Below are 9,088 nucleotides of genomic sequence, written 5' to 3'. Positions count from 1 at the left end.
AGGGCACAGTCACATTTCCAAGCCGGGGCCTGGCCGGGCTGTTTACGTTAACGAAAAATAAATAATTTGTATTAAGAGTATATACAAATAGTGCTCATGGTTGATTTTCTGGAACATTTTTTGTGTTTTGCTGTCGTATAATTTTTGTTCCAAACGACTCCTCGGCCGGGCCCCGGGTTGGGAAATGTGACCGCACCTTTATACAGACAGAACTGCCCCTACATCTTGACACGAATTAATGGTTCTTCTTTCTGTCTGACTTGTAGTTTTGATTATAATGAGGTCACATGTTTATTTTCAATTCCTTGGTTGTGTATTTTGGGAACAATTCACACAGATTCAGCTAATTATCTTGTTCATGATTAAGCACGTACAACTGATACATCCAACATTGTTTTATTGTTGGTTAAAAGAACTCCATTAGTGACACTACGTACATATATGACTACACTACTCTTCCTCAAGTCTTAAATTGTACTTTCTCCATTTATTCAAGCAAATGGATAGTTCAATTGTGTTGTTTTGTCTTTGTGATCACACTGGCACGGGGAGCTTGGAACGACATTGATTCATCCATAGCATGTTTAGATAAGAATATTGACAATTGGAATAACAAAGCTACGTATAGCGTCAACATTCAAATGCCCCCCTTACTGATTAAGCCAATTGTGTAATATTGTCTTTTTTTTTTTACAAATCTTTATTGGTCATTGCTTGCTTGCTTGATCCTCAACACTCTTCAAAGCTATACGTTTTGCTGCACTTGCCTTGCCATTGACATCTTGCAAATTGGCCATGGCCCGCGGCAAAAACAAGCCGTATATGAAATGTTTCTGGCTACAATACTGTGTTAAGTTACCAACAATTGATTAGCACATAGTACACGACCTAAATCTATTTTAAAACAACTTGTTTTTCTTGAACGAACTTAAAAGACATACATGATTACGTGTTAACTGTGACACCGGCCGTACGTAGAAGGGGTGCGTACTTTCTTCGAATTTTTCCATTTTACATGTCAGACGGGAATATTTGTCTCCAACCTCATTTTTTTATCGGATCATTGATGATCAATGTCGACTGTTTTTGAATCACATTTATTGTGGTTTTATATATCAACAGGCGTGTCCTGAGAGTCAGCTGTCCTGACTGGCGACTCTTGTCCAAAGCAGATCTCAGCTAACCAGTTGACAGGACTGCAAACCGGTAACCCGAGAGACCAGACTTTTATCGACGGAGCTGTGTGAAAGAAGATGGGGAGGTGTGAGTATGTTTTCTTTATTAACACGAGACAACACTCCACATGCCTTCAGGTACACACACTTGCACTCGCGTTTCTCTTCTTTCTTTCTTTCTTTTGCCCAATTCACTCTACTCTGAGGGTCTGGATGCCTTTTGTTCGTGAGGAGTCATTAAAATCATAGCTTGTGACACCGAAAAACACTTTTCGTATTGTTAGTTGTATACCAAATTGCGCAAAAATTGCTTTGGACCTCTACACGCTAAAAAACTTAGTATGCCGGCCACATTGTTATCCTCTTCGCATCATCTAGTTGAATGCCAAATTGCCCCCAAACAGACCTTTACACTTAAATTCTCACGCAAAAAAACTTGGTATGCGGTCCGCTTTAATTTCACGTTGTTATCCTCTTCGCATCGTTTAGTTGAATATGGCAAATTGCCCCAAAATTGTCCGTAAATTGACATTTACATGCAAATTCTCGCGCCGAAAAAAGTTATTATGCCGGCTGCTTTAATTCCACATTATCTTTTTCGAATTTTACTGCCCAAAATTTGGATTTTTACACTTAAATTTTTCTTGCCAAACAAGCCAGCCATATCAATTTCACACCGATTCTCTTTGTAAGTCAATTTTCCCGCCAAAATTAATTAGGACCTTCACCTGGTTAATTAATTGGATTAAATTTTCCCGCCAAAAAACTTAGTATATACACCACTCCAACCTTGAACTTGTGCACCCCCTCTCCCACAGTAGTTATACTGTTCCAACACTTCAGACTTCTTTGGACATGTCACTTCTCCAAACATGTAGTCACCACACTCTGCTACCCAAACACTTACTTGATCGAGTGTAGTTTTTCAGTCACATTAGACTTTAGAATGATCTCCTGGTCGGTCAATGCACTAAGTGTACTCCCCGGGGATGTCTTTTTGGGAGACATTGATGCTTCGAAACATCAGTATACCAGTGCAATTGACTCAGCAGGAGAGCAAGAGAGCATTCTAAAGTCTAATGTGACTGAAAAACTACACTCGATCAAGTAAGTGTTTGGGTAGCAGAGTGTGGTGACTACATGTTCGGAGAAGTGACATGTCCAAAGAAGTCTGAAGTGTTGGAACAGTATAACTACTGTGGGAGAAGGTAGGTGTGGGGAGGTGGGCGCACAAGTTCAAGGTTAGAGTGCCCCATATACTAAGTTTTTTGGCGGGAAAATTTAATCCAATTAATTAAGCAAGTGAGTGTCCCCAGTAGTTTTTTTTTTTGCCGGAAAATTTGCATGAAAAAGAATCAGCAAAACTACACCAGAACGTTTGGGGCAGAAATTTCACTCGATTATCCGAAGCAAAAACTTGTGGGCAGTCTGGCATGAAACAACAAGAGGAATATTGTGAGGGCAATTTTTGGCTGGAAATTTAACTCGGTTAAATGTTTGGGAAGGTTGGCCTAGCTGATGAGTGGTAAGTCACAGTAAGGGTGGGGGAAAAGTGTGACAAACACATAGCATAGCAGCAATAAAATATTAGTCACAACCTTAAACTAGGTATTAGTATAAGTGATGTGAACTCTTTCAGAAATGACAAGATAGCTGGAAGGGTGAGTTTCAACAATGGTGTTTGGAAGTAAAAATTCAGAGGATCGAACACAATACCCTTTCCCAACATCTTTATTGTCATTTTTAAGGGTCTGCATGGGAGGTCCTGATTACGCTTTGCGCAAAATTCTGGAAGGCAGCAACCACGATTTACTCTTCATTTGTGCATGCAGAGTGCTTTGAATTATGCAAAATTCTGCAAAAGCAAAGACTCCATATGATGCTTCACTTGAAAGTAATGGTTGGATGTTTTTACACCCGAGGAACTGAATACGTTTAATGTTAACCAGAACAAATTAGCTTTGTGTTAAGTTCAGCAAGGCAGCAGCCACGTTTTACTCTTCATTTGTGCAGGCTGGTTTGAATTATGCTCTGCAAAGCATCGACTGTATTATGCTTCACTTGAATGCGCTGGCTGATGTTATACGTATTACACAAAACTAAACTAGTGATTACACATTGCGTCATGCAGACCCCATTTTTGAAAGAGTTCTATAAGTAACAGCAAACTCACAGTCAAAGTCCGATGTTCTCTTGTCTTGTACATAGGTGACAGATCCCTCAGAAACACAGGCACACAGGATAGCTGACAGGACCTACAGCACACACAGGAGCATGGTCAGGTGTACAGTATCAGCTACAAGCCTAGGGCGTAAAAGAAATACACATTCAGAAAAATCACAGGCAAAGTCGTACAAAATATTACTAGCAATTTGAAAACGAAAACTTTTCCATCCAAGCCTTAGTTCCTACCCACTAGCTTTAGTATTCCGTTGATTAGATGAAATGAATGAGTATAACCAGGACTTCAGCACCATGGACAGGTACTATACATTGATTTCATGTGTAGTGAATTTTTGCTAAAAAAACGTCAGAGAACCAAGGAAATAACTTGTGTGGGCTGAAAAATGATGATGAATAAACATCCAAGCAACTCATAACTCGTCAACATGACATGAGATGGAAGAAAAAAGTTCAATAAGTGCATATTGTTTCATGACGCAGTTCTTAATCTACTTATTAGTCTACCAGTTGGGAGCACCACACCTCACCTAGAGCTGGCTGGAGAAAACTTGTTTCTCCCAACCTGAAATTTTGCCAGGAGGAGTCTGAGAAAACTGTGTCCAGTTAAGTAAACCAAGAAGTTTTCAAGGCTTCACCTAACGGTAAGTTGAGTCAAAAATTGAATAATGCCTTTCAAAAGCTGCCTAGCTGGTTGGTAATTGTAACCTTAGCATTAACAAGGTAAAACACAAGTCTAAGATGTTTTTTTGTTATCTTTGAAGCTATCAAAGTCCTTATCATTTGTAGCTTCTAGTTCAGGCCAGGAAAGTATAGAATCTGGTGTATAGTTGTATAATTGTACAGAGATGTATAGTTAATGGGAATGTGGCAATTTTTTCTTAACGTACATCAAACACGAATAACATCAACATTTCTCAATTCCATGATTAGTCTGCATCATACGTAGCAACATGAGAACTGATTTACTCCCAACTGTTTCTTTCTATAGTCTAACAGAGTGCAAGGATGATAAAAACATGTACACAAGGATTGTATCCTGTCTGAATCAACAGTACATTTCATATCAAGATGTTACTGAAGATATTTCTTTCTGTTAGTAGTCTGCATTACCTGAGATTCTTGCATGAGAGAAATAGAAGTCAGTACGTAGTAGCTGGTAATTGTTCTTTGGCCCTTGTTACCTTGTTGAATTACATCAGATTCTCTGATACAAGCAAAGTTGCAGACTGAAACATTCACACTCAGTCAACAATGCATTCTCAAGTGTCTAGTCAGTGCAGATTTTTCCCTGCTATATTGTAGGATGGTATTTCAGCCCTTTGGCATTTGCTGATCTTAAGATAACAGGTGAGTTAACACCTTTCTAAGATGTCAATGCAGAGACCTAACTGTAAGATTTGAACCACTCACACCAATATGGACCTTTACTCTTTTCAGTAAGTGTGGTAGGGTTTTTAATGCACTTGAGGTGTGACACTCCTCAAACATGGGACTTTTAGACTTATATCCCATCCTTATCTCTCCCTATTAGTAACTGAAGCTAGGTACACATTTCCACCCGAGTCTAGTGAGAAAATAGGTGTAAAGTGCCTTCCCCAAGGGTATAACTCTAAGGCCTGTCAGGGATTTGAACCCAGGACCTCCAGATTCCAAGTCAACAACCCCAGCCACAAGACAACCAACCTTAAAAAAACTTTTCACTAATAACATCTTGTTCTCATTCTGACTATGCCAACAGTCACAATGAACCAGTCCATCAGAGAAGAGAACATCTAGCAATACACTCTATGAACTTTCATGATAGCAGTCTTCTATTTTGTAACAGGCTCCTAAGCAGTGTAAGGAGTCGATGTCAGGGGTCGCAGCAGTGTAATGTGAAAGTACAAAATGCTTTTTTTGGTGACCCATGTGAAAGAATCAAAAGGAAATACCTGGAAGTAACGATCCACTGTAAAGGTGGGCACCTACATGTATTTCGACTTCTTATAGTAGCAATGTGTGTCTCAGGCTTTATTATGGGTTCACCACACCACGAAGTGGTGTGGTGAAACCATATTGCTTTTTCTGATGTTTCTTCTCCTTCTCCTCCTCCTTCTCCTCCTCCTGCCATATCTTTAAATGGATTCAGCTTCTTCATTTTAGGGCCTAAGGTCCTGAAATTTGGTATGGAGGTACAGTGGGCAAATACCCCTAGGCGTTTTTTAAATTATTGTGATACAGGCTTTTAGAATGGTTTTATTTGAGTTTTTTGGCTGTGTAATAGCTAATGTATTACTGTGTAAGTGTGCAGTGTTTACCACATTTGGACATGAGTCATCACAATGGCATGCAAGGCATCAACCAATAGGCATGCAGCTTTCCTCTATTCTCCTTGCTGATTGGCTGTTGGGATTTAACTGGCTTAACTTCATTTACACCTGCACAGAGCCATGCCATACTGACAGTATGTCTGTATTCAAGTGTTTTGGTAGGTATTTTAAGCTTTCCTGCTCCAGCATTGGAATGCGGGCTATGAACGCTTCTTTTTATCTTGAAAATCAACAGTTTGCATTATGCAATCCTAACCAATAATGTAGGGAATAGCTATCCAACTGTTGTAGTCTTAGTTGTATGTTACTTCATACTATAGTTATATCAATGTAAAGCATTGTTTTCCCTTGTGTTTCTCATTCTTTCCCTGCCATGTGGTAAAATGTGGTGAACCCATCGCTATATTTGCTCCAAAGCAAATATTGGCCTTTCTAGTTCAGTACAGGTCTTGCCAATTATCAGTGTCAGTTGTAGTACCTTTTACTGTCTTTTTAGTGGTAAATTGTCATCTTTCTAAGCTTCTATGAGGAATTGTAGTACATCCTCATCTTAAAATGATATTATGTTTTACTTGGAAGAAGCCAAAGAGAATGTCACTTTTGGTGGAAAAGGAGAAGTACCGGGCAAGTTTCAGCTTGTGGGAGGACTGGCCGTGTCCTCGACTAACGAGATATTTGTGGCTGATGGGGGAAACAAAAGAATCCAAGTCTTCAGCATGAAGGGAGTTTTTCTTCGCAGTTTCTCCACAGGAAACTTAAAACCACATACCATAGCCACAGGCGACAATGATACCCTGTGGGTCATTTTGAAGAAAGCAAGAACGAGAAATGACTTTGGTGGAAAAATTGTCCATCAGTACAGCAAAGAGGGCCACGTCCTTGGCAAGTTTACTTGCAGTGGCACTAGAATCGATGGGATTGCCTGGCACAAGCTTTCTGACAGGTTCATACTCAGTCTGACAAAAGCACGGGTTGCAGAGGCTGTGTGGTTTAGTCCTACTTACACACAGACACAGGTAATATCAACAGGTAACATAACCAGGTTTGGGTCCACAGGTTTGGGTCATAATTATTTTAAGTACGGACAATCTGTCGCTGTGGACAAGAAAGGAAACATCTTCATTGCAGACAGGGACCACAGTTGTGTTTTCAAGTATGACAGAAGTGGAGTCTACCTTTCCAGTTTTGGCAGTAAAGGTTGTGGAGCAGGGGAGCTTGACTTTCCCACCGGAATCTGTGTGGACAGTTTGGGGCGTGTGATTGTGGCTGATAGTTGGAACAGCCGTGTGGAGATGTTCACAGCTGAGGGAAAGTACATCCGCACTGTGGCTTACATGAAATTACCCAAGCATGTTGCTACTGGTGGGGAGGGACAGCTTGTGGTGTCAAATGTGAATCAAGATGTAACCATCTTGCTTAAATATTAGGGCCACAAATATCTATTTCTGTGTGCACCCAAAATTGGAGCTGTGTATCCATTTTTTTCTGTGGGTGCACTGCTATTTTTGTAGGCTTACAAAAGAAGTTATTTAAATGCATGGTGGTATATGGCATATTCTTAACATCTAAATGTCAGAAAAATAGAATCCCTGTTGTAGTACTTTTCTTTAGAAATTAAAACAGTTTTTTGCTTACATTCTTCTTTTTCTATTTTATATGGTGCACCCCAAAACATTTTGTGCACTCAATTTTTCAGGTTGGGTGCACCAGTGCACCTATTCCCAAAAATGAATTTCGAGCCCTGCATTTTGAAGTACAAATTCAGCAAAAGGACAAGATAAAAAGCTGAGGGTCTTTGAAATGTGTACACCATGGCACTGGGCATCCTCTTACGTCTGTTGTTTTGTGGAATTAAATGTCAGTTGACAGGGAACATTTATCTATTAGTAACATTGTAGACAAGAAAAAGAACAGTTCACCACAAAGAATGAGCCAAACGAAAAATTCTAAACATTATCACTTAAACTTATTTTAGTGTTAAGCAACCTAAAGTGTACAACCGGCATGTCACTTAAGTCTGAAAGAAAGGTAGTTTCATCTAAGGATTCGAAAATATTTGACAAAAATTTATCAGAATCTTCAGAAATTTTACGAACACATTTGTACTTAGTCAAAGCTCTTTTAGAGTCTTTGATATTCCCTAGTTTTCCAAACAAGTTGAACCTGGGAGGTTAAAAGGAGTAGCCGTATTAGTGAAAACTTTTGTATAATATAACTAGTAAATTTTATATCATGTTTCGGGAATGGGAGAGGACGAAACACTACTAAGGCCACACCAATTTAATTTCTTGGTTAACGGATTTTTCTAGAAAAATAATGCAGCGGGCGGGCAAAAAAAAAAAAAAAAAAACAGACCTAGGCATCCTATTATGGCCCAAAATGGTACGATAGGAGCCATGAAGTCAACACACCAGGCTGGTTCAAAATTTAAACAATGAATTTTGAACTTTTAATGATAATACTGCATTGAAAGATGGAATGACTGTAACAAGTAGTAAGAAAAGGACTGTTTTCAACTGTTCAGGGCAACATATGAGCATTTTGCAGTTGATTCTGAATTTTTATTTTTATTTGCAAATCAGAAAAAAATGAAGCGGCGAATCCGTTAACCAAGAAATTAAATTGGTGTGGCCTAAGAGCAAGTTATTTCTTCCAGTTTTCTCAAGCTTGTTTTTAGGCTAGCTTGGTTTTATATTATCTAAAATCAAGTCGAAGCTAGTCCAACTGTGCCCTCGTGTACGCCACGTTTTACTAATTATGCAAATCAACTTATCACGCCACGATGCTTAAGAAACTCGGTCATATTTCTGCAGTGTTACTTGGTTTTTCCACAAAAGTTTCCTCAAAAAATGTTCACAAGAATACAAGGAACAAAGTTACGTACCTCTCACCACCTAAATCCGACGTTTCTCGTCTTCTATGGACAAACTTTTAGCAGAAGTTTCTCCCACTCGATGTTCGGTCGCCATCTTGGAGCTCGTGCGTTTGCATGGCCCCATGGGTAGTCCCCACCTGTTGGTTCCCAACTAATACTTTGAATACAGTTAACGTAATTATCTTTGTGTAGAAGTGCAGATTTTGTCCCTTTTTTCAAGTTTGGAGCTTCCAAACAGAAACTGTGATCTGTATTAAAGCGGGAAGAACATCGATGTCAACACTCTCATGGAAGAGGAAAAGAAGGACGTTTGAAAAGTTAACTTTATACTATAGTATAACTTAGCCGAATAGTGCAGACAAAAGCATAGTCCCTGTCCTTGGTGCTGAACGCCATCCACACACAACCAAACATAGGAATTGCTGAACGCCATCCACAGATAGCCAAAATTCCTTTCCGTGGCGCTGAAACTAACCACAAATAGCCAAGAATACCTGTCCTTGGTGCTGAACACCTTCCATACAGAAGGGAAATCAGATATTCCT

This window comes from Branchiostoma belcheri, unplaced genomic scaffold, assembly GCF_001625305.1.
Source record: "Branchiostoma belcheri isolate BF01 breed outbred unplaced genomic scaffold, Haploidv18h27 scaffold15, whole genome shotgun sequence".
Classification (NCBI taxonomy): domain Eukaryota; kingdom Metazoa; phylum Chordata; class Leptocardii; order Amphioxiformes; family Branchiostomatidae; genus Branchiostoma; species Branchiostoma belcheri.
This window is presented reverse-complemented; position numbering follows the sequence as displayed.